Here is a 26,420-nt window from a genome sequence, read left to right as displayed (position 1 = left end):
TATATATATATATATATATATATATATATATATATACACACACACACACAAAAACATGCATGATATTGTGTGTGTGTGTACATCTATGTATATATGAAATTTCCAATAATAACATTGTATAATGTATGTGTGTACATGTGTGCGTGTATATATGAAATTTCTAATATTTATGGAAACCAGATGGAATGTTTTGACAGAAATAATAAATATATAAATTTCTTTTGTCCATCCCTCATCAGTACCAGGAGAAAGAGAAAAACAAAAACAAAGCAAAAAAAAAAAATTAAAATACACCCCCACCACACCCCACCCAACGCAAAAATTTTTGAATTTGTTGTGGAGGCTGTTGTGATACTGGTGTGAATGAATGTGTCTGTACTTTAATTTTTAGCAAACATTTTACACAAAATAGAAAATGGTTGCTTAGTCAACAGTCAATGAGAGAAATTGAACAAAGACAAAAATTATAAAAATATTAAAAAAAAAAAAAATTTTTAAATATGTTGAATTGAAAATGAAATGAAAATATAAATAAAAATATAATAAAAAGTTACCATTTTTCTCTTTCTCCCAGAACACACTGACGTTAATTTACATTTTAATTGAACATTTCTATTTATCATTAGCTCAAAGTTAAATGTGAGCACACACATGCATAAGAACACACACGTACACACACACACACACATGCACGCATGCATGCAGGCACACACAAACACAGGAACACATGCAAACAAATGCAAAGAATGTAAAGCAAAATGATAGACAAATCGAATATTTATCCAATGAAGCATGCAAATTAGTTTGAACTTCATATGAGAGAGTTAGAAGGATTGGCCAATATGAAATTCTATAGAAAAATCTAAGCTGTTTGGAGAAGGAAAATATTGGAGAGAGAGAGAGAGAGAGAGAGAGAGAGAGAGAGAGAGAGAGAGAGCAACAACTGGCAGCAAAGTTTCTTCGATTCAATAAAATTTAATATTTTTTATAAATTCTCGAATGATTGCCAAGCATCAGAAAGTTTTCAGCAAGGAAATAGTTTTCATTATTAAAAATAAACAGGAAACACACACACACATATAATGTGTAAATAGGTGTCGGAAAAAGAGTGAAAAAAAAAAAAATTCAACCCATGAAATGGAGAAGTTTATTTCAAATTTGTCATTGTAGTCTCTCTGTGTCAGCATCAAGTGTTCCTTCACTAGAATGCAGTGTAACCATTGTTGTCATCATTTTGTTTTTAAAATGATTTTGTCCCAGACAGGGCCCGAGTCCACTGTAACATAAAGAATGATAAAAAAAAAAAGAAGAGGCCTGTAGAGATGCTGATTGAGAGAAAGCTTAAAGGACTGAATTTCATAGTCCAGAGGAAAACAAGACGATTGTAGTGAATTCCAAAGAAGCATTAGTCCAAGGGAAGAAGCTTTCAAATTATAAAGACTTATATGACCGATAGAAAACTCAACAGAGAAATGTTGCATCTGGGAATAGACATGAGTGAAATGTTTAAAGGTGTTGACAGAGAGTAGACCAGAAAATTCATCATAGCGATGACTTTGGAAGCATTTATAGAAAAGATACAATGAGGATATATTTCGATGATAAGCCAAAGACTCCAGCCCAGTAGAAACAAAAGGATCCACAGCAGACATTTCCATGCTGGGTCAGATAAAACTTACAAAACAAGACTTAATGTTGCCAGATGCTCTCTCTCTGTCACCAGCCTTCTATGGTCCCAAAGTAAGGTAATATTTACTTTTGTCCTTTGAAAAATGAACGGCTCAATGGTTGGGCATGCTCTCAAAGTATATTATAAACAATGACCTGGCTTGCACGAATAATGATGTTTTTTTCTCAGCAAGCAAACAACAAACAGCTCATTGGTCAGACATGTTTTCGAGCCAGATTGTAAACAGTGACTCTACTTGACCTTGTTTTTATTACTCAGTACACAAATATCATTAAGGTAAACATCGCAACTAATACACAAACATAAGCATACAGATAAACTGCAAAATGTAATAGAAAAAAAAAAATGATATTGATTTCAAATTCTGGCACAAGGCCAGCAATTTCAGGGGAGGCAGTAAGACAATTAGCTCAACCCCAGTGTTCAATTTGTATTTTATCGACCCTGAAAGGATACACATACATACATATATATATATATATATATATATATATACATACATATGCACCTATATACATACATAAATAGACATACACACACATACATAGAAGCATGACCTTGTCAAGGAGGTCAAAAGAAAGAGAGAAAAAAAGAGACAGACTGACATGGAGAAGGAGAAACAGATTTTAAAAGAAAACATGGTTGTGTGGTTAAGAAGTTGACCTTAGGACATAAAGGCAGAGAAAATGTCATTAAGCATTTTGCCCTACATGCTAACATTTCTGCTAGCTTGCCACCTTAGAGTAACAATGGTTTCAAATTTTAGTACATGGCCAGTGATTTCAGCAGGGGGGGAGGGGGGGTTAATTTGATTAGCGCAACCCCAGTGTTCAACTGGTATTTATTTTATTGACCCCAAAAGGACGAAAAGTAACGAAATGTCTTTAAGCATTTTGCATGGCTCACCAACGTTTCTGCCAGATTGCCACCTTACAATAAAGTAATATTGCCAAAAGGAATGGAGGTTCCAGTGTTTCAGACAGAGCCTTTTATCAGTATTGAGATCATGGGAGTGGCGGGAGGTGGGTGGAATAGGTAAGACAAAAGAGTTTTATAGCCTTTATATCAGAGTGGTTGGCAGCAACTGATCAGGAATGCAAGACAACATGAAAGTGTGTACATAGACAAGAAGTAGTGGGAGAGAGAGAGAGAGAGAGATTTGGTGAGAGAAGAAAGAAGGAAAGGAAAATGAAAAGAGGAAGAGAAGTTGGGCGAGGGTGAGGTGGAGGGAAAATTAAAACAGCAATGTCACATATTTCTTTCTGGTACTTCTTTCAATAAATGCAATTTCTTGACAGGACAAACCAGGACCATTTGCACATATTTATCTTTTCTAATACTTGTTTCAGTCACTGGACTGCAGCCATACAGGACATTGCCTTGAAGGGTTTAGCCAAACAAATCAACCACAGTACTTTTTTTTTTTTTATATATATATAAATCTATTTATTCTAGCAGTTCCTTTGCTGAGTTGCAAAGCTATGAAGAGTTGAAAAAAACCAACACTTGTTGTCAAGCAAAGGGAGGAGACAAACACAAGGACACACACGGACACACACAACAAGTTTCCACACAGTTTCCACCTACTCAATTCACTCCCAAGACATTGGTCAGCCCAGGTTACACTTGCTCAAGCTGTCATACAGTGGGACTGCACCTAAAATGATGTGGTTTGTCACTTTCTCACATGTTTTCTTTACTCCAGTTCATTTCTTTGTAGTTACTTTTCATGAAAACTACAAGATATCTTTTTACGTAGTACAAATTGTCCACTCATACCACATGTCCATAATGGCGCAGTTGTCTACATTCCATATATCAACAAATGCCTTAAATATGAAATTGCTATTTATTTTCTATTGGAATTAATGAATAGTGACGTTCATGGTTATAGGTCTCCAATAGGTTAATCACTGGTTTACTGATGCATTTTTGATAGTGGTGAAAATGAGAAGGAAGTGTCCATCACTCAGTGCAGAACAAACATCACAAATTACTTCATTTGAAGAATACTGAGTTTTTATTTTTTTTTCAGTTTTCTTACTCCTTACATTCATTACTTAAGAGATATGCATGCACACAAATGTGTGTGAGGCAGAGAGGGGGATAGATAAGGAGAGAAAAGAGGGAGAGATGTGCTCTTGTGCAGTTTTCATCAACGGAATTTTACTAACAAGGCATTAATGAACCCGAAACTATAACAGAAGACACCTGCTCAATGTACCACACAGTCAAACTGAACATGACAGCATGTGCTTACAAACAAAACAATTTAACCACATGGCATGGCTATGTTTATGCTGAAGTGAACATGTGGCAGACATAACGAAATACAATGTTGTATCGGTTCATTTGTTTAGGTTAGCCGCAGAGAATTTATCTTTGTTTGGCAAGCAGAATGACTGGTTTTGTGCGTTCAATTCTTTGTTCTGATAGTATCTTGCAATACCCTTTGTATACAGTGAGTATACAATGTCGACTTCCTACCTACTCTCCTACTACACGATAAATGAAACCACTTCCCAGATGGTACTGGAATTTTATTCTGAAACATCATTCTTCTAGGTTTACAATTATATTTCTGCAGCTCATTGTTGCATTCTATGAGAACTAGGTCTTCATGATATAATGTTATTATCAAACAGCAACCACCCCTGTACTTTTATGTCATACTATCTTTATTAACTAGATTCTACTATATTCTTTTCTCAATTTTCTGCCGAAGCTGATTTTGTTTGCAGCATTTGTGTGTGTATATATATATATATATCTGACCTCAGTTGATCTGTACAAGCCATTTCTACACACCTAGTTTTCTTTAGACAAACCAGACTATACAGAAAGTGGGCTGTAAAGGATTTTCTCCAGACTGGAAAATGCAAATAAAGAAAGCAGGTTTGCTCTTAGCAATGAATGCCACCTTTAGTTGTCCTGCTAGAAGCATGACCTTGTCAAGGAGGTAAAAAAGAAAGGGAGAAAAAGAGACAGACTGACATGGAGAAGGAGAAACAGATTTTTAAAAAAAAACATGGTTGTGTGGTTAAAAAGTTTGCTTCACAACCCCATTGTTTTGAGTTCAGTCCCAGTGTGTGACACCATGGGAAAGTGTCATCTACTATAGCCCTAGGCCAATCAATGGCTTGTGAGTGAATTCTGTAGATGGAAACTGTGTAGCAGCTTGCTGCATGTATGCATTTATGTATGTGTTTGCATGTGTGCATTTGCGTTTGTTGCCTCTTCCACTTGACAACTGGTGTTGGTTTGTTCACATCCCCATAATTCATTGGTTTAGTAAAAGAGATTAGTGGACCAAGTACCAAGCTTCAAAAATAAGCATTGTTTAACTAAGCCTTTAGCAGTGGTGTCCTTCCTGGCATGCTCACAGTCAAGTGACTGGAACAATTAAAGGAACAAAATGGTTAAGATGCAAGTTGCAGAGTGAGAAGAATTAAAGTCTAAAGACATTCTAGAAAAAATACCTCTTTCACTTCATTGCTTAGGTGATACAATAAGAAATCCAAGGACATTTCCTACATGCAATAAAGTATAAAGACAATAAAGTATAAATTGAAGGTGATTTGGTTGCCATTTCTAGCAGGTTGAGCTAACACAAAGAGATTCTCTTGCTAGTGGTCAAATATATATAAACCGATATAATATGGTCAGTAGGATTTACAGCAAAAACATTGATTGTGCAGAGGTGATTATTCAACTTTGCCACTTTATATCCACACCAATGCTTCATTTCATTGTAAACATAAGCTCACCAGTCCAATCTAAGGGTAACCCTTAATAAATCTAATTTAATCATTTCTTTAAACATTACTGATCAGCTATACACTCCTGCTTTGTATTTTATCCATGATTTAAAGAAAGAGAAAAGATACTAAGCTGCATTTAATTGGCTTCAACTTTTCTGGCAAAATTGACCCTTTGTCATCTTAAAAGAAATCGTTGTTACAATAATCAACACGGAGATATGGTGGATGCTAGGCTCTGACAGGTTCTAGATTATCATCAGCTTCAATTACCTTGACCTGATATTTTAGTTCAATAGATTGGTCTCATTGATACAGTATTGATAGCGTATTGATTGTTGTTTGAAGCAACACTGACTTGATGGATCCGCCCAGCTTCACATATCGATATCTTCTTCATAAGATCTTAGTTCCAGTTAGCAGTTTTATGCTGAAGAATCTGTAGAAATTATTCATGTTGACATCAAATTATCACTTATAAAATTTTAATTCACCTGTCTGAACTGCTGCATAATTGTTTCGTTCTTCAGTAGATGGAGCAGGTGATGATGAAGAAGATAATGACAATGATGATGGTGGTGGTGGTGGTGGTGGTGGTGGTGATGACAACGACTAATGATGATGATGATGGTGAAAGAAAAAGAAAATGATTAGTTGCTATACATCTATGTAGTTAGGGTTTCGCAGTTGACTTTTAAAAAAAAGCTTCATCAGGTGAACTGTTTATTCCTGTGAGAGTGATTTTAATCAAGTACTAAGTTCAAATAATTCAACCATTCCTTCACTATTTTAAAATACTAAACAAAATTCTTATGACTAAACATTCATACATATTTTTGTTTTTAAGCAGCTAAAAAAATGTAACAGAGATAACTGTAGTGTAAGTAGAAAACACTTTACTGGAACACCAGTTTTACACCTTTTCATTATTATTACCATAACGAAGGCTTTTTGCTCTTTAATATAGGTAATGATGGAATATACACTGAAAATATACATACATTCCAGTGTCTTCTCTTTACATCTCACATTAATATACAATAGGAAAAAAAAAAGCATTAAATATTGATAAGCAATTTGTACCTGGCAGATATATATATATATATAGTTGTGATCTAATTGTTTTAGTGTGAAATATGACTTTAGCAGTTGATAGTTAATAATATATATTTAAATCTGAATAAGAATATGCGGCTGTTCTTGCTTTTAATCAATTCTGATGTGATAACCTCGAGACAACATAGAAAGAGCATACCTAAGTGGAGGCAGGGATGTTTGATTTAAAAACTTGCTTTGTAACCATGTGATTTTCGGTTCAACCACACTGTACGGCACCTTGGGTAGGTGTCAGGTCTTCTACTACAGTCCCGAGCAGACCAATGCCAGGTGAGTGAATTTGATAGATAGAAACTCTGTGGAAGCTTGTCAAATATGTATGTATGTATGTGTGTGTGTGCCTGTGTGTGTGTGTGCTTGTTCCCCCAGCGTTGCTCGACAATTGATGTTGGTTTGCTTACCTGCTTACAACTTAGCAGTTTGCCAAAAAAGGATAAACAAAAATAAGTAAACCTCACCCCATACATACATACATACATACATACATGCATATATATAACTGCACTGGGGCTGATTTGCTTGACTAAAACCTTGAGAGTGGTGCCCCAGCATAGCCGCAGTATGACGACTGAAACAAATGAATGATTAAAGATTTAACTCATAAAGAATTGTGGTTTTGACTTAGGTCTCGTTCTGTTTTCAGATTTGCATATTCTCTCTCAGAGGTTATAACCTCAAAATTGTTTTCGTGCAATACACACACACACACACACACATGCTGAATGGAGAATGTGTAAGTTTGCTTGTACTCTAATTTACACAGATACAACAATAGCTGATTTATTGTGAACATTGATTGATGATGTATAAACAGTTTGATTGAGAGAGCAAACATGATTCTAACAAAAATGAAGGAATGAGACTTAAGTAGGTCAAATATGTGATCATTTGGCCACCTCTGTGTTGTCTCGAGGGGTTATAATCTTGAAATTGTTCCATAGCACGGCTGGAAATATATGTACACAGAGAGAATGAATTAATCCATATGCTCTACAATGTGTTATATGAATTTCCTAGTCTTGAAACCTATTAAGCTAAAAAAATGTCTATAACTAACTGCCTCTTGTATTTGAAACAATAAATTTTGTGTGTAAACAGAATATCAGAGATGATTATATAAGCACAAAGATATAAGTTTAGAGGAAAAGTTTGTGTGTGTGTGTGTGTGTGTGTGTGTGTGTGTGTGTGTGCGTGCAGGGGTAGGGGGTAGAAACAGCTAACACCCACAACTTTCATAATGGTATAGTATAGGATGAAGTATAATAGCTACGACTAGGAATCAGAGCAGGATTTAACTAGGGTAGTTAACATTCAGCGAGTCTAATCTATATTCTGTGACTTTGAAATCCAAGTGTAAACACAAGATTAAGAATCAGATTTGCTGAGATCTATAAGCCAGACATTAGAAACCATTGTCTGTGTGAATCAATTCCCCTCTTCACATACACCAAATATACACACCCAAACATATATACAAAAACACATACATATATACATATACACATTCATGCATCCATACACACACACACACATGCTTACATATATGTATCCATTCACACACACACACACACAGTGGAGGCACGTGGCTTAGTGGTTAGGGTATTGGACTCATGATTGTTGTAAGATTGTGATTTTGTTTCCGGGACAGGGAGACACATTGTGTCCTTGAGCAAAACACTTCATTTCACATTGCTCCAGTCCACTCAGCTGGCAAAAATGAGTACCCATGTAACGGATCAGTGTCCCGTCCAAATGGCGAATATATATGCCATGGAAACTGGCCCTTTAAGAGTCGGTATGACTTGAGAAGGAAACTACAATTTTTTTATACACACATACATATATATGTGTGTGTGTGTGTGTGTATGTACATATACATGGTCTGATCAATAAACAAACAAAATAAGAGAAAATGTATAGATATAAAATAAACCATTCTGGAGAATATAATGTGGTTTTAAAAATGGAATGACTTGTTATAAAAATGTTCATTTCTTTCATCAGGATGATATTGGAAACATGAGAATCTTAGCAGAAACAACAACTGCATTTTGCTGAATATATTCAGTTTGTTTTCAATGAAGATTTACACGAATTAAGCCAGTTGAACTGTATGAAACCATGGTCCAATATACACAGCATATCTATACATATGTTTATGTACATGTGTGTATGAGAGAGAGAGAGAAAGTAAGTGTGTGTGTGTGTGTGTGCATAAGAGGGAGAGAGAAAACGTGTGTTTGTGTGTGTGAATGCGTGTGCATATACATAGATATTTTACTGTAATTTGTAATGGTAGGACATTGCCTTCAAGTAGTGATTGATCACTGTTTGAATGTGGAGGTAAGAATAACATGCATACAGATAAATATTTCCAAGACTGATGAGAGTAAATGGAAAGAAAATTAATTGCCCAATATGGTAAGATTCCAGGTTGAAGTAATGTGCACATTACATTTATTTCCAGCTCTCTAGAGATGTCACAGAATGGGACAAGGCTGAGAAACAGCTACACCACGAAATGTTAGTGGATGTTACAAATGGGCATGTGTATCTTATACGTACTAGCAGGAATAAGGCTATACCAGCAAGCAGAGTCCATTAACAGTACGGGCAAGTTCATCAAGCAGACCTGCGATCAAATATGTTCCAGTCATGACTAACCCATCTAATGTATATTAGGACCTATATTATTCCTCATCATCATTTCACATCTCTTTTCCCATGCTGGCATGGGTTGAATGGTTCACTGTGAACAGATAACCCAGAAAGTTGTGCCGAGTCCTAACATTTGCTTTGGAATGGTTTCTACAACTGGATGCCCTTCCTAACACCAACCACATCACAGAGTGTACTAATTGATTTAAGGAAGTGGTTTATGCTAGATGAACTATTTAATGCTCTGATATTACTAAAAACCTCACCCCTTTGCACAGAGCACTGGAGCACTGGTGAGGTCACTAAACACCCACAAGACAAGACCTGTCAGGACTCATTTGGCCGGTTACCCAGTCTCCATGGCATAGAAGTGACTGAAATCACAACATTGCCCCTAAATGGGATACCAGTCTGTTGCAGGGATGAAGGTCAGCAACTTTGAAGAGAGGGGTCAAGTTGACAACATTCAGCCCAGTACATGACTGGTACTTGATTTTATTCACCCTGAAAGAATAAAAGACAAAGTTGACTTCAGCGGGATTTGAACTCAGAACCTAAAGAGCCAGAAGAAATACTGCTAAGCATTTTGTTGGATGTGCTACTGATTCATAGTTCTGCCAACCCACCACCTTATACTATTCTATGTACTCTCTTTTAATTAAGTAAAAAATTCAGATTTTTTTCTCTTGTAGTATGCAATTGCCATGACCACCAACTGCTCAACACTATTGAATTCAAAACTTTATAACAAGCTTGTTGTTCATTTAGATATAATTTGTCTGAGGGGCATGTGTGTTGTGCATGCCAGTGTGTGTGGTGTCGAGTTGTTGTTGCTTAGTGCCAGGTCAGCTCTGATTAAGCAGAACTATGAACAAATGCGTACCAGACATGACCATCTTAAGTATTTTTAGTCACAGCGTATATATATATATATATATATATATATAAAATTGCCATTGGGTGATTGTATTAATCCACCATAAAAGATGAAAGGAACTTAATTTTAACAAAACAGATATAAACATTTTATTATTTCCATACAACATCGCCAGGTGTTTCAAGTCTTGCTAAATAAGTATCTCTCTCTCTTTCTCTATCTATCTATATATATATATATATATATATATATATATATATATATATATATATATATATATATATATATACACACACACACATGAGGAGGTGCTGAAGAGTTCCTGACTTATAAGGGTATCACAAAAGGCCTGGGTGGAAGCTGAATCTTCCTAGTTCTTTTACAGGGCTCAGAAAAACCGAAAGACTACTGCAATGACTAAGTATGTGAATATGAAAGGGGAATATGTTAAATAAAATCATAATTAACTAATGCTCCTGTATTTTCTTTTACCCAAAGCCAGGAACTTTTCAGCAACCCCTTGTGAATATATATCATCATCATCATCATCATCACCACCACTATTTAACATCCACTGTCGACGCTGGCATGGGTTGGATGATTTGATGGGCTGACATGCTGGAAAGCTGCATCAGACTCCAGTCTGATTTAGCATGGTTTTCTACGGCTGGATGCTCTTCCTAACGCCAACCACTCAGAGAGTTTGCTTTTATGTGCCACCGGCATGGGTGCCATTTGCATGACACTGGGGTGCTTTTATGTGCCACCGGCATGGGTGCCATTTGCATGACACTGGGGTGCTTTTATGTGCCACCGGCATGGGTGCCATTTGCATGACACTGGGGTGCTTTTATGTGCCGATTTACATGACACTGGTATCTACCATGACTGTGATTCTGCTTGGCTTGATGGGTCTTCTCCTCAAGCACAACATAATGCCAAAGGTCTCGGTCACTGCCTCTGTGAGGCCCAACACTCGAAAGGAATTATTAAACAACAATCTCCAGTAAAATCCAGATGGTAGAATCCCAGAAGTATAAAGTTCCAATGGTAAACCAGGTGGAGTGGGGATAAAGTGAACCACTGTATCCCTCATCTACTTCCTACCTACTCAAATTTTTGCTACCTTTCCTGAATGACCTCACTTCCTGTGAATCTAGACATTTTTTTGTAGAAGAGTGTAGGCTTGAAATGTTAAGTACTGTTTCTATTTTTCCTGAGCATCAAACTATGTTTGTTGTTCTCTCACCAATCTCTGTCATTTGATTTTTGCATCATTTTGAACCATATGTATGTATATATATATATATATATATATATATATATATATATAGGCACAGGAGTGGCTATGTGGCAAGAAGCTTGCTTCCCAACCACATGGTTTTGGGTTCGGTCTCACAACATGACACTTTGGGCAAGTGTCTTCTACTATAGCCTCAGGCCAACCAAAGCCTTGTGAGGTTTTTGTGTATATCTGTGTGTGAGTCTGTGTTTGTCCCCACTACCATTGCTTGACAACTGATGTTGGTGTGTTTACATGCCTATAACTTAGCAGTTTGGCAAAAGAGACCAGTAAAATAAGTATTAGGCTTAAAGAAAAAAAAAAAGTCCTGGGGTCAATTTCTTGGACTAAAACCCTTTAAGGCAGTGCTCCAGCATGGCCAGAGTCAAATGACTGACACATGTAAAAGAACAAAAGAATATATTTCCCTGTCTAGGAGACAGGAGCACTTTCGCACACATGTACACAAGATGGGCTTCTCATGTGCACCTATGAAATTCACTCATATGGCTTTGGTTGGCCCAAGGGCACCTTAGAAGTCCAAGTTGCCACACAGGGAGATTGAACACAAAACAACACAGTTGAGAACTGAAGGAGGGAGAGGAATACATTATTTAAATGTGTCATTCATTTTTCAAATAATAAGATATGATTTAAGGGAGATCAGACTGCTGTTACTAGCAGATCAAACTAATGTGTAAAGGCACACATAGTAGCCTGTGTTTGTTGTGTTTATATATGCAGATAGTTTCTTTGGAATTATGTCTTGATCTGAATTGCTGAAGAACATTGATTTAAAGCTGGGTGCCATGGATGCTCTTCATAGCAATAACAAGTCAACCATGAAATGAAGGAAGTAGAGTAGCTGGTGTTCAACTTATTTATGTTGCAAATAATGGACAATAATGTTGCCGGTTAAAACTTTCGAATTAGCCAATTACTGATTCACTATGTTTCTGACAGAGAGTGTCTGAAACTTAATGCAGAACAAATACTACAAGGGTCTTCATTTGAAGAGCAACACCATTTCCTGGCTGATATTTACATCCTTCAATCATCATCATTTAACGTCCGCTTTCCATGCTAGCATGGGTTGGACAATTTGACTGGGGACTGGCAAACCAGATGGCTACACCAAACTCCAATCTGATCTGGCAGAGTTTCTACAGCTGGATGCCTTTCCTAATGCCAACCACTCCGAGAGTGTAGTGGGTGCTTTTTACGTGCCACTGGCATGAGGGCCAGTCTGGCGGTACTGATATATATATATATATATATATATATTCTTTTACTATTGTGCCTGTTTCAGCCCTAAGGTTGTGGCCATGCTATTACATGCTTCTTCATTGCTTCTGTCTACAAAGTTTTACTCACAAAACATTGCAATCATAGGCTAAATTAGAAGTTTCTTGCCCAAGCTACTGCAGTGAGAGGCAAACCAAGAACCACAAGATTGCATAGCTACCTTCTTAATCACACAGCTGAACATAAAGCCCCAGGAACTTAACAATTCATTTTGACTGTTATCATTCAGTCAAACGTAAAGCTTATCTTTTGACATCGTTTTGAATCAATCATGTATTATCTTGTAACTTTGAAATTTCGATGATGAGATTGTATATTTTTAAAATGACATTGTAGAGTAGATATGAAAGGCTGGATCTGGCCAGTGGGAACATAAACAAGTAGAATATTTTGGTCAGGTTTTAAACTCATGACATTTTAAGTTAAAAAGTGTAAATTAGCAGCTTCACAACTTAGCCATGATTCTTTTCATAAAAAAATTAGCAGAGGAAAATACAACAAAGTATTATATAGATTGTTTGTGGACAAAGGAAAGGATGTATATTAATACTTTATGTTGATGTGTATGTGTGAGTGTGTTTATGCATGTGTGGGTGAGTGAACATGCATGTGAAGATGTAGATGTGTGGTAATAAACAATTTTATTTTCAAATTCGTTCCCCTATTATTGGGGGTGGGGGAGAGAAAGAGAGATGGTTATGGTGTTAAATGAAAGAATTATAACCCACACCACCCCACAGAACGAAGGCTAAACATTTATCATATTAACACAACAAAAACAAAATAAAAGAACAGACACATCATAATTCTATTGCAATGCTAACGTATATGACACAGCAGCTATTACTGTAGTCTATGACATTATCTTGATGTTAATCCATTTCGGAAGAAGTGGTCATATAAGTTCACTGATATGGCTGCACTTTGTATGCACACAAAGACACACACATACACACACATGGTGTCACACACACATACACCGGTGGGCATACACTTACGCACAGAATAATAGTTAACTTTCAATAATTGAAGAAATAAAATAGAAACGAATTATTAAGAGCTGTTTTAGATGTAAGAGGTAAGCAAAGTTGAATTTTGTTTTCTTCTCCTTTTTGCTCATTATTACCATTATTATTATTATTATTATTAGTATTATGACTATTATTACCATTATTGTCGTCATCATCATCATTATTAATATTACTGGTGCTGCTTTCTTATATTTTTAACTTAGTTCATCTGATGGAATGAATCTAAGATTCTATCTAGATAGGGTTGGAAAATAATTTTATGTTTTGATGTAAGTGATAAAAATCACACACACACACACATACATACACACACATGCATGCACACACACACACACACACACACACACACACACACACACACACAATAACAAAAGATCTATATCAGATAAGGTCTTTATTCAATTATTTAACAGCAGCAACAATAAAAGGAACAGAAAAAAAGTGAAGGAAAAAACAAAAAATATAACAAAACAAAAAGGCAATACAATATAAAAAAAACATCAGGAAATGAACAAGAAAAATACAAAATTTAATCTTAAACAGTTGTTAATTGAAGCAAAGTTTTGTAGCTGATAAGAGATAAATAATATGAAGAGAAAAGTGTATTTCGGTTAATAAAGAACACCTATTTTGTTGAATGACATTCATAAAGCAGTAGGGATTCTAAAATGGAAGTGAAGAAAATAGATAATGGACTACAAATGAAAAGATTTATCCATCTCTATTATTATTATTGCACCAACAACAGAAGAATCGGTTTGTGATGCAAAAGAACAGGTGGTATTAGTTTCAAAGTTGCACACAAGTTTAGTACATTGAAAATATCAATGGTTATGCATGAGAACAATATATTTTTATATAATAAACACACACACACACACACATATAATATATATATATATATATATATATATATATATATATATATATATATATATATATATGTAAGTGCGGGTGGTGTAACTAAGTTAAGAAGTTTGATTTGCATCACATGGTTTCAGGTTCAGTTCCACTATGAGCTACCTTGAGCAAGTGTCATCTATGATGTCCATGGGCCAATCAAAACCTAGTCAGTGGATTTGGTAAGTGGAAACTGAAAGAAGCTAATAGTGTGTGTGTGTGTGTGTGTGTGTGTGTGTGTGTGTGTATATATCTTTCTTTATGTATGTATGTATCTGTGTCATGACATTGGGTGAATGCCTTAAATAAATGTCATTCATTTTCAATATTCTCTGGAAACATTTCTGGCCGCCAGTAAATATTAGCTTGCTTGGAAACGAATAAAGGTTGGTGACAAGAAGAGAATCTAGCCAGAAAAAAATCTGCCTCTATAAACTCTATCTGACCCATGCAAGCATGGAAAAGTAGAAGTCAAAATGATTATATATATATATATATATATATATATATATATATATATATATATATATATATATACGACGGGCTTCTTTCGGTTTCTGTCTACCAAATCCACTCACAAGGCTTTGGTCAGCCCGAGGCTATAACAGAAGACACTTGCCCAAGGTGCCATGCAGTGGGACTGAACCTGGAACCATGTGGTTCGTTAATAACCTACTTACCATATATATATATATATATATATATATATATATATACATACACAAGGCACACACACATAACACATATCCCTACATACATAAGGGTGTTGGTGTGTATGTATGTATGTACATGTGTACATATACATATATATATGTGAATACATACACATATACATAAAAATACATACACATAAATGTGTGTGTGTATTACATTATATTACCTAATATAATATAAAATGTTTTCTGAAACTCTACATGAAGTAGTTATGCGTTACATAAAAATATAAAATGTAGCTAATGGAAAGTGACATTGATAATAGTTGAAAGGATAAAACGATGTTCAGCTACTGAAAATAAAATAACACTGAAAATATTCCTTTTCTTTGAGTATATCTGAGAGAAACAGGGACTAGATATATCAATATAGCAGGAATAGATTAATGGCAAGCATAGTCTGAAGTCTTGGTAAACCAATAATTTTCTGAGTTGCCCCAAAAGATAATCTTATTCTTCTGATGCTGGTGACACTTTGTTTCAAAGTCTTTAACCCTTTAGCATAAAGATTACTCTCTTAAATTTGATGCTTATTTATTATTCATAGTGTTTTGAATTAATCATGCATTATCTCATAGCTTCAAGATTTCAAAGATGTGACTGTTTATTTTTATGAATGATACAGTATGGTAGGAGTGAGAGGCCAGATCTGGCCAGTCTGAAACAGAACTGCTAGAAAATTTGCGTGACAATATGGTTGGCTTAAATGCTAAAGGTTTTAAGAGGTTCCATGGTACTCTTGCAAGCATCAGTGAAACCGAAAACATTCATTGTTAATACATTCCAGCAGATTTGAACTGCAATATGCTAATCGGTGTGTCATCATTGGAAAACAACAGCTCTCAGACAAATGCATGTTCATAACACACTCGATATATTAGCATAAGGAGTCTTTGGGACATCCAGTGTTTCAGCCTCATTGTGTCTCCTCAGCCAAAGCTACTTTACACAAATGAATTAAACAAGAGATTGAGGTTTTGTTTATAACTTCATCATCATCATTTAATGTTACTTTTCCATGCTAGCATAGGATGCATGGTTCAATAAGAACAAATGAGCCAGAGGGCTGCATCAAATTTTCTGTCTACATTAGCATGGTTTCTACTGCTGGATGCTCTTCCTAGCACCAACCACATAACAGAGTGTACTGGGTGCTTTTTTATGTGAGGGCAACAAGTACAAGTAAGATAAGACTCCGCATCCGAGTGGGGTATAGAATGGAAGGATGAGAAACTATGATAGAGAGACAAGGAGCAGGTGTCTTGTTGAAGAGGTGAATACATGGCGTGCTTACATCACGCATGCTGATATCTGCAAACTGCTATTTACATATTATTATATTCAGAACGTTAGATCTGTTGTCACAACAACTTATTAAGTTGTAAAATGGGAGTGGTTTCTATTTTCCCAGCTTACTCTGCAAATGGAGACAGAGTAATAATGATGTACTTTCAAAAGATAATACATAGGAATCCATGGATTAAAGGAAAAAATGAGATTGTGACATTATTCTTTCGTTTTCCTTACTGGCGTTAATGAATTCTGTAAAACTTGGACAATTGCATATTATTGAATAGGAAAAAAATCGTTTTTGTATTTTGAATCTGCTCATCATGAAATTGGGAAAGAGAAAAAGGGAAGTCTGTTGTTAGATATGCAGAATGAAGAAATATAAAATAAAAAAAATGTCTTTTATAAAGAATACTACAATGGATTATTTATTTGTTAAAGAAAAGGAAAATGTACTTTCTATGCATGCATATATGCAAGTCTCTCTCTCTCTCTCTCACTCTCTCTCTATATGTGTATGTATATATATATATGTGGGTGGGTGTATATATGTATGTATATATATATGTGGGTTGGTGTATATATGTATGTATATATTTTGGTAAGTGCCAATGCACGAAATTCTCAGTTCTTGAATCACTCTGTTGCTTCTATTAATAAAAACATACATATACTCATATTTTCAGTTCTATTTTTCCTGTTTGCATATCTGTACATGTGTATATATATATACATATATATATATATATTGTTTGTTTCAGTCATTGGACTGGGGTCGTGCTGGGGGGGGGGGTGCCTTGATGGGTCTTAGTTGAACAAATAGTTGAACAAATAGTACTTGTCTTTTCAAAAATAAAATCTGGCACATACACACACACACACACATATATATATATATATACACACACATATACATATATACACACACACATATATATACATACATATATATACTCATATATATATATATATATATACATACAAACATACATATTACATACACATATACATACATACACAAATGCAAAAACATATATACACATATACGCACAGAAACATACACATATATACATACATACACAAAAACATACACATATTCGTATATACATATACACACACACATATATACACACACACATGTACAAACACACACACACATATGTGACGCGTTTCTTCCCGTTTCTGTATGCCATCCCGTCAGAAGGCTTTGGTTGGCTAATGGCTATAGAGGAAGAAACTCAGGAAAGGTGTCACACAGTGGGACTGAACATAGAATTGTATGGTTGGGAAGCAAACATCCACTTTTCCTTGCTTGCAAGAATCAGACAGAATTACTTGTTGAGGCAGATTTTCTATGGCCTGATGCCCTTCATGTTGTCAATCCTCAATGACCAGATATGTTTTTCATGGAAGACTGGAAATGAACGACATCAACTGGATGACAATGATGCTAATTTACAACCATCACATTGTCAAGACAGGGGTATGCACAGACATATCCAATCACAAGGCTTTGATTGTCCAGGGTCTGTAGTAGAAGAAACTCGACCAAGGTGCTACATGGTGGGACTGAACCTAAGACCACATAGTTGGGAAATACACACATACACACACACACATGTATGTGTGTGTGTGTGTATCATGGACTCTCCTGTCATTACATGATATATGAGGGTTTGGCCAATTTCTTGAACAACCATACAGATGATTTGTTTATAGTAATCAAATGTTTGTGTTCACATAACATCACTCCCTCCACAAAATCGACATTACCTCTACAGGTACATCATGTGCCACATGTCAGATGATCGCAGAGTGACATGAAATGAATGATCAACTTGTTATTATTAAAATTTCTTGTTATGAGCAATATTTCAGGCGACACAACAAGACACCCATATTTGTGTAAATAGGAATGGTTTTTTGTTCAAACATGTATCATAGACACAACTGGGTTCAAGTTTGATCTTTTACCATTAAATTTTTATTCTTTCAAATTTCTGTATTTGTCCTTTGTGCCTAGTTTGCAACAATATTATTCCTAAACCCATTAATCTGAAGTTTCAATGCTTCCACAATCTCATTTTCTGAATCTTGTAATGACATATTGTCTCTGCAGCTGACAGTAAGTCACAAAGGGTTTCAGGAATAATTTTACAACAAATAAAAATCATCAAAGTCAGATTTAAAATTATATAACTGCAAAGCTGGGTAGATTTCATGTCAGCAAGATATATATTTCATACAGAATCTTATATTTATTAAACTTAAATGTTTCGAAAATGATAAAGTAGAGTCTCTGTCTACCAAAGTCACTCAAAAGATCTTGGCCAGACCAAGGCTACAGAAGAAGATGCTTGCCTAAGGTTACCACACAATGCAACTGAACTCCAAACCACATAGTTGCAATGTGAAGTTCTACCCATACAGTCATGCTTGTGAATACACACACACACACACACTCTCTCTCTCTCTTTTCCTTGTTTCAGTCATTTAATTGGGGCCATGGTGGGTCACAACCTTGTAGGGTTGTAGTCAAACAAATTAATCTCAGGACTTATTTTTAAGTTTGATACTTATTTTATTTGCCGCTTTCGCTGAACTGCTAAATCACAGGGACATAAATAAACTAATACTGTTGGGGTGCAGGGGAGCAAAGGCAATCAATGACACACTCACACACATACAATGAGTTTCTGCACAGTTTCCGTCAACCAAATTCACTCACAAAGCATTGGTCAGCCCAAGGTTGTACTAGAAGACACTTGCCGAAGGTGCTGTGCAGTTGGACTCAGCCTGAAACCACATGGTTGCCAAGTGAGCTTGACCACATAGACATGTGTATACCTCATCTATCTATCTATTTATCTATCTATCTATCTATATAATATAATATAGGATAAATTCTTTATAAGTCAGCATGAAAAAAACCTCATAATGAAAAAGTAACGAAAAATTTTGAAATGAAAAAATTCATCGTTCCTTCATAAATATAATTAATTATATATAAAGGGCATTAACAGTGTATTAATGCCTCACGCTTCGAGAGACTAAATAAGTCAAAAACTACCAAAAATAAGCAACATATTTACCGAAAGCGAGGGAATGCACCTTTCAAAATTTATCTCTTAAAAACATTTAACTCAATGGTAGACCACTGGTTTCTCAATCAAATACAGAAAAAACTGTTGCTTATTTTTGGTAGTTTTTGACTTATTTAGTCCCTCGAAGCGTGAGGCATTAATACACTGTTAATGCCCTTTATATATAATTAAAATTATCTATATCTATATATATATATATATATACATATGATGAGATCAAGAGAATCTCAACATAGAAAACACTTAGTAGCACTCAAATGATTTGAATTTTACACTCTGATATATTTACTGATGACCAAGTCAGCAGGGTAATGAGTGGAAAAGGTAAGTGTGAAAAACTTGCTGCTCTAATGTCTACCTGGTATGAGAGAGACAACATGCTTGACAATGAAAGAGACAACTATGTTGACAATGAAAAGTACAGAAGAAGGTGTGGGGGGGGGGAAGATCTAGGAAGCTGTGGTGAGGTCAGATGGGAAGGTGCGAGTGACATGGAATAAGATGGAAGAAGACTGCAAGATGTGGGTAGTGTGTTAAATGGTAGCAACATCATCATTGAACCAAGTGGTAACGTGGGAAACTGGACATTAAAATGAGGGTTAGTACTAAATACATGGAGTTCAGTGAACAAATACACAAACATGAGGAATTCAGAATAATAACTAAGTGAATCCCCAGCTTGAAAGGAACACACACACACACACACACACACACACACACACACACACACACACACGGAAAGAGAGACATACACTGATTTCTAATTATCACTTTATTTAATTTAATACACATGTACATATACAAACACAAATTTAAATATATGTTTGCATACATACACACAGACAATTAATAGGCATACATTCATAAACACAAACAAATACACATACAAGTATAAATACATACACACACAAATGTGCACCTGTACAAATACATGCACATGCACATGCAAATACACAGACACACACCATCATTTTCTATTTATTTATTTCTCATTTGAAATGAGTTCAAACTTCAGCATTTGTGGTGCTTTCCTAGTAGAGTAGTTATCAACTGCAGAATCAAAGAGGTATTAACTATTTGCATCCAGCTAAGATTGTCCTTGGCAAGCATGTTGTCTCTCTCTCTCTCTCTTACCAGATAGACATTAGAGCAGCAAACATGATCTATTAGATCCCAGTACAAAATCCAAGACATGCACACGTTAGGCACTCAGTCTTGGCACTTCTCTCTTTTATATTACTTATTCCCGAACACACACATACATGGTGCTCCATCTTTACAGATTATTGCCATCTCCTTGTGCTTTTTCATTGTCAATGGGCATTTTTGACTCCCCATCCATGACCTCTCAAGATGACTATTCAGTCCTGTTGCAGATCTGCATGATTTGGGGGCACAAGAGACAGGCAAAAGTTGTAACATACTGAGTGTTTCCATCTGATCAGGTCTGTACACATCACCACTCTTCCATTACCATAGGACTTCCAGTAGATGGAATAATGAATAAGGTCACCATAAAGAGACACCTATGCCTCATTGGATTATAGTGATAAATGCTAGTACAATACAAGTACCACTCCCTGAGTTTCTGTGAAGCACCTAGAAACAGGCGAAAGCAAAATAACCAGTAATCATGTGAAACTGCAGGATTTTATACCAGAGTGACCATCTCCCAGAAAGATGATGTGACAACAGCTGGTGGAATCCCTCACTCCTGGAGTATTTACAGCATGCCCTGACATCAACCAAGGGTATCTCTATGACCTACGCTCAGTTGGATTGTCATCACACATATGATAGCTAACCTATAGCTGAGTCTCTGATAAGTGCTACAGGGCTGAGTAGACCTGGGAACAACAGTGGCTAATTGGTTCCACACTCCTCAAAAACACTGGAACTCCTAAACCAGAAGCCCACTACTAGATGCTGTTTGAAGCCATTTGAAGTCATACCAAGGACTATATATATATATATATATATATATATATATATATATATATATATATATATATATATATATATATATATATATATATATATATATACACACACTATACACAAACATATACCATACACATGTATATATATAAACACACATATAAATCCATACATACAAATATATATATATATACATGAAAACACATACAGCTACATAATATGTATACATATTCATACATATACACACATACGCACACATACATTGCTTATATTGGCGTGCCTTCTCAAGTTTATCATGAATATGTTTGGACATACGACAGGAAGATGAAACTGGTTTGCCAAGATGCTATGTTTCTTTAATTGCTGCGATAGTCTTATATATAACGAGCAAAATACACTGGATTAACTATAATTTACAGTCACGCGAGCTGCTTGTTACTTTTTATTATATTACTCTCTTCTTCAATTCACTTTGGCTTAATAACAAGCTGCCAATTTGGGGACCAGGCCAACATACAGGGGCTTCGTAGTAGCTGTTTTCATAAACAACATAGTTATTAATGCAATCAAGAGAAGATCAACTATATCTCATAATCCTCATGCATTCATTTGCTCACACACATGCATAAACAAACAGCTATATATATATATATGCATATATACACATACATACATACATACATATATATATGACTGAAGGCACATAGCTCAGTGGTTAGAGCATCGAGCTTGTGATCATGAGGTTGTGAGTTCAAATCCCAGACTGGGCTGCGTGTTGTGTTCTCAAGCAGGATGCTTTATTTCACGTTGCTCCAGTTCACTCAGCTGTAGAAATGAGCTGCGACGTCACTGGTGCCAAGCTGTATCGGCCCCTTTGCCTTTGCCTTGGATAACATCGGTGGCATGGAGCGGGGAGGCTGGTATGCATGGGCGACTGCTGGTCTTCCATAAACAACCTTGCCTGGACTTGCAAATCAGAGGATAACTTTCTAGGTGCAATCCCATGGTCAGTCATGGATGAGGAAGGCCTTCTATCAGGGAAATATATGATGTGTGATACTGAGGAAGAACTGAAAAAGCAGGAATCCTACTGGGGAGAGGAAAAGTTGATGGCCTATGCTCCATAGAGAGCAAAGGGCTTGCAGATGTCAGCATGGTACACACTTGCAAGTGAAGACTATTTTTTTTTAATGAAGTAGAAGTATGCGCATGCAGATACACTCACATACATGCTACAGTTAATGCAAGAAGTAATTTATTTTAATAAAGTTATAAGTTATATTCACACTATAACAGAGAGCTGATGGCCCATGCCACTCCAGCAGAATTGGATGAACCTGATGGTTCATTATATGTGTGGGTGTGTGTGTGTGATCACACACTTCCCATTAGACAGAGCTGTTTGAGGAGATACTCACCAGCAAGAGAATAGGTTATCTTTATTTCATGTGTGTCTGTGTGTGTATTTATATATATATATACTGTATGTATGTTATTCCATTTAATTTAGTCAGAATCATCCTCTGTATATAAATCGAAACAGTGCAAGAAATAAAGCCCAGAGGTGAATATTTGCATAGAGTTTGTTAAATAATTTCAAATTTTTAATTAATTTCCTTCATGCAGATATGCACTTGTCATAAAATGAAAAATTGCTTTTTTTTTATTATTATTTTATTTATTTACCTATTTCTTTTTTTTTTTTTCCGTTTTGGACCAAATTGCAACTTTTGGTGAAATTAAAATTTCATACAAATTATACATCAACGTTAGAACATTGTTAACTTTTGCTTAAAATAATTAAAATTTGCATAACTTTAATCAGTGTTCTAAGAAAATATGGAAAACAAGATCAAGTCAAGTAGTGTCATAGCAAGACAACTAAACTTAGGAATAAAAATCTAAGATGCACATGTACGTATGTCGAAGTAGCAGTTATTAAATAACATAAAGTAAAACAATAATAAAAGTAATGATATTTTCATGGTGTGGGTCATTTCTTGAAGAAACTCCAGCCCCAACTCACCATGCCACCCTTACTAGAAAGATAGATTTGACAGGGTTACTATAAATATGGGGTTGAGAGTTTTCAGTTATATTTTACTTGTTTTAGTCATAGGACTGCAGTCATGCTGGAGCACTGCCTTAAAGGGTTTAGTTGAACAAATAAGTTCTGCCCCTACCCATATTTATTGTTTAAGTTTGGTGCTTAATCTATTGACACCTTTGCTGAACCAACAAGTTACAGGGATGTACACAAAACTAGTTGTCAAACACACACGTGTGTAAAAAGCACCCAGTATACCCATTAAAGTGGTTAGCATTAGGAAGGGTAACCAGCCATAGAAACCATGCCAAAACAGACAACTGGTGCAGCTTTCCAGTTAGCCAGCTCCTGTCAAACCCTCCAACCCATGCTAGCATGGAAAATAGATGTTAAATGATGAGGATGATACACACACACACACGTACATATACACACACAACAGACTTCTACAGTTTCCTTCAACCAAAGCATTTGTCCACCTGAAGACGCTTGCCCAAGGTGATGTACAGTGGGACTGAACCCAAAATCGCCTGGTTGCAAAGTGAGCTATTTAACCACACCAGCCACGTTTGTGCTTATCAAGTAAGTTTATCAGGAGATGGAAATGGTAGTGTGATCAACATGTTACTACTCCCAGCCAATGACAGTGCACTTGATCAAGGTAGTTGTGATGCTGTCCCAAGAAATTCTCTCTCTCTTTCTCTTAAATAACAAACATGCATTTTGGAGTCATACTAAGATACAACAGCCGCATAAAAACAGGGTCATTTCACACAGTTGCCTCAAAAACCTGTTCTCTGCTTAACTAGGACTAACCCAAATGGAACAACATTCCATCACCACCACCAGCACCTCCACCATCAACAACTCCAACAACAACACTGCCAAAAACACCAACTAGACCACTACCACTAATGCCACCACCACCACCAACAACAACGCCTCCAACAACAACTGTTGGTAAGTCTGCATGTTCTTATTTTTAATTTTTAAATTTTTCCCTTGCTTTAAACACACTTTCATTTATTTTCTTGAAAAAGAATGTGTGTCAACAGTTGTCATAAGACATGACAAGATGTGCTGCGTTTTGTTAAAACAAAACACAACGAAAAGAAACACGTGAATGAGAATATTTCCTTGAAAAATAAAAATAAATAAATTAACAGCATTTTTGTAAATATTCAGAGATATTGAAGAGATATAAGGCAAACATCCTCTTTGCCCTGCCTTAATCTTATGCACACACACACAGAGGAAGCACAACCTATGACAAAGACACACTGATTTCATGAACGGAGAGTTAAATATTACATTTTGTTTTCTCTGAAAGTATAATTACTTTTTAGTCATTAGCAGCTGACTCTTAATCAAAAACCAGAGATGCATTGCTTGTTTTCTTGTTTAGTTTTTTTTGTTTTGTCTTTTGGCAACAAATGTCATTCACCAGATATTAAAAACAATTTTTTTTTTTGGTTTGGTTTTTAGATTTTGTACATCGAGGTTTGCTGAAAAAGTGACCCAGAAGAATGAGGTGAACGTACCATTGTTGTAATATACCCAGTGCCTGATGGCTGAATTTTTTCTCCCCCTTTCCCCACATTACAAAAAATAAACACAGCAAAGACTAAAGTATTGGCGAAAAAGCATGCTTCACAGAATTTTCAAGATGATTAGAACATGTGTATGTGTGTGTGAGTGTGTGTGTGTGTAAGAGGTTTAAACTTGCCTGGCAAACAAACCGCAACACAGAAAAACTGTAGATTGTTAATGCTACAAGAAAGATAAAATAAATGACAACAGTGACCACAAGGAGGAAGAGAATTTCATTTTTTGCTTTTTATTTTTTAAGCCCAGAGCATCAAGGTGTAGGAGTTAAACAAAACAAAAAAATCATAAGAAGAAAAATTTTTTTACTGGTGTTGATTGATCTAACACGCTTCAGTTAAAGAAAAAAAAAAGATGTCTGAACAGTAAGGGAGGTTTTGGTGTTCAAAACTCAAGAGTTAGTTCTGCAGAGCCCTAAATCCTGCTGTTTCCTTAGAAAAGACCTTCTTTGATATTTAGGAAGTAAATAAGGAGAAACTCAATGTTGCATACTCCAAGTAAGTAAAACATGCATTAGAATTGCGGGTAGGCTAAAAACAGGGCATCAGATGTAATCTAGGCACAGGAATAATAATAGGTATCATGAGAAGTATCTAGAAATGAGGAGTCTATAAATTGGTTAAACACTGTTCATCTTCCCTGCCTACTATTTCTGGGAGGGCTGTGGAGCAGGAGTCCTTAAGCACTTCCTTCATAGGGTCCTATCAAAAGCAAATGTCATTACGTTTTCTGAATGGATTCCCAAGCTTGACCAACAGGGACTATGAACATTATCCAACCATCACATTATTAATCTGATCACACTCGAATGGTGCTTTTAACGTTCCACTGGCACTCGTGCCAATCAGGTGGTACTGGCATTGGCCACGCCAGTGATTTGGATTTGATTTCGTGTTTTGTTCGAAAGGTAACCACTCCTGAAGAAGTGCCAAATGTCTAAACCCAATGGACTAGTCACTGGATAAGTTTGGCACAGAAATGTTAACATAGAGTGGTGAATAAATCGATATATCGAATTTGAAGTCTCTGTCTCTTTTGAATATGAAAATTTAAAAGTTTAAAAACCTTATAATATATATATATATATATATATATATATATATATA

The 26,420-nt window shown here is 35.7% G+C and overlaps 2 long non-coding RNA genes across 3 annotated transcripts in view; one reads left to right on the top strand and one right to left on the bottom strand.

Moving 5' to 3' along the window:
- Window positions 1–26,420, bottom strand: part of LOC149131141 (uncharacterized) — a 583,984-nt gene that overhangs the window by 200,542 nt on the left and 357,022 nt on the right. The window lies entirely within an intron of this gene.
- Window positions 6,175–26,410, top strand: LOC149131142 (uncharacterized). The gene is made up of 3 exons (XR_016238340.1): window positions 6,175–6,834; window positions 24,519–24,669; window positions 25,195–26,410. It is a non-coding gene; the product is annotated as an uncharacterized LOC149131142 (long non-coding RNA).

The sequence above is a fragment of the Octopus bimaculoides genome, chromosome 25 (assembly GCF_046866305.1).
Source record: "Octopus bimaculoides isolate indiv1 chromosome 25, ASM4686630v1, whole genome shotgun sequence".
NCBI classification, from domain to species: Eukaryota; Metazoa; Mollusca; class Cephalopoda; order Octopoda; family Octopodidae; genus Octopus; species Octopus bimaculoides.
This window is presented reverse-complemented; position numbering and strand designations above follow the sequence as displayed.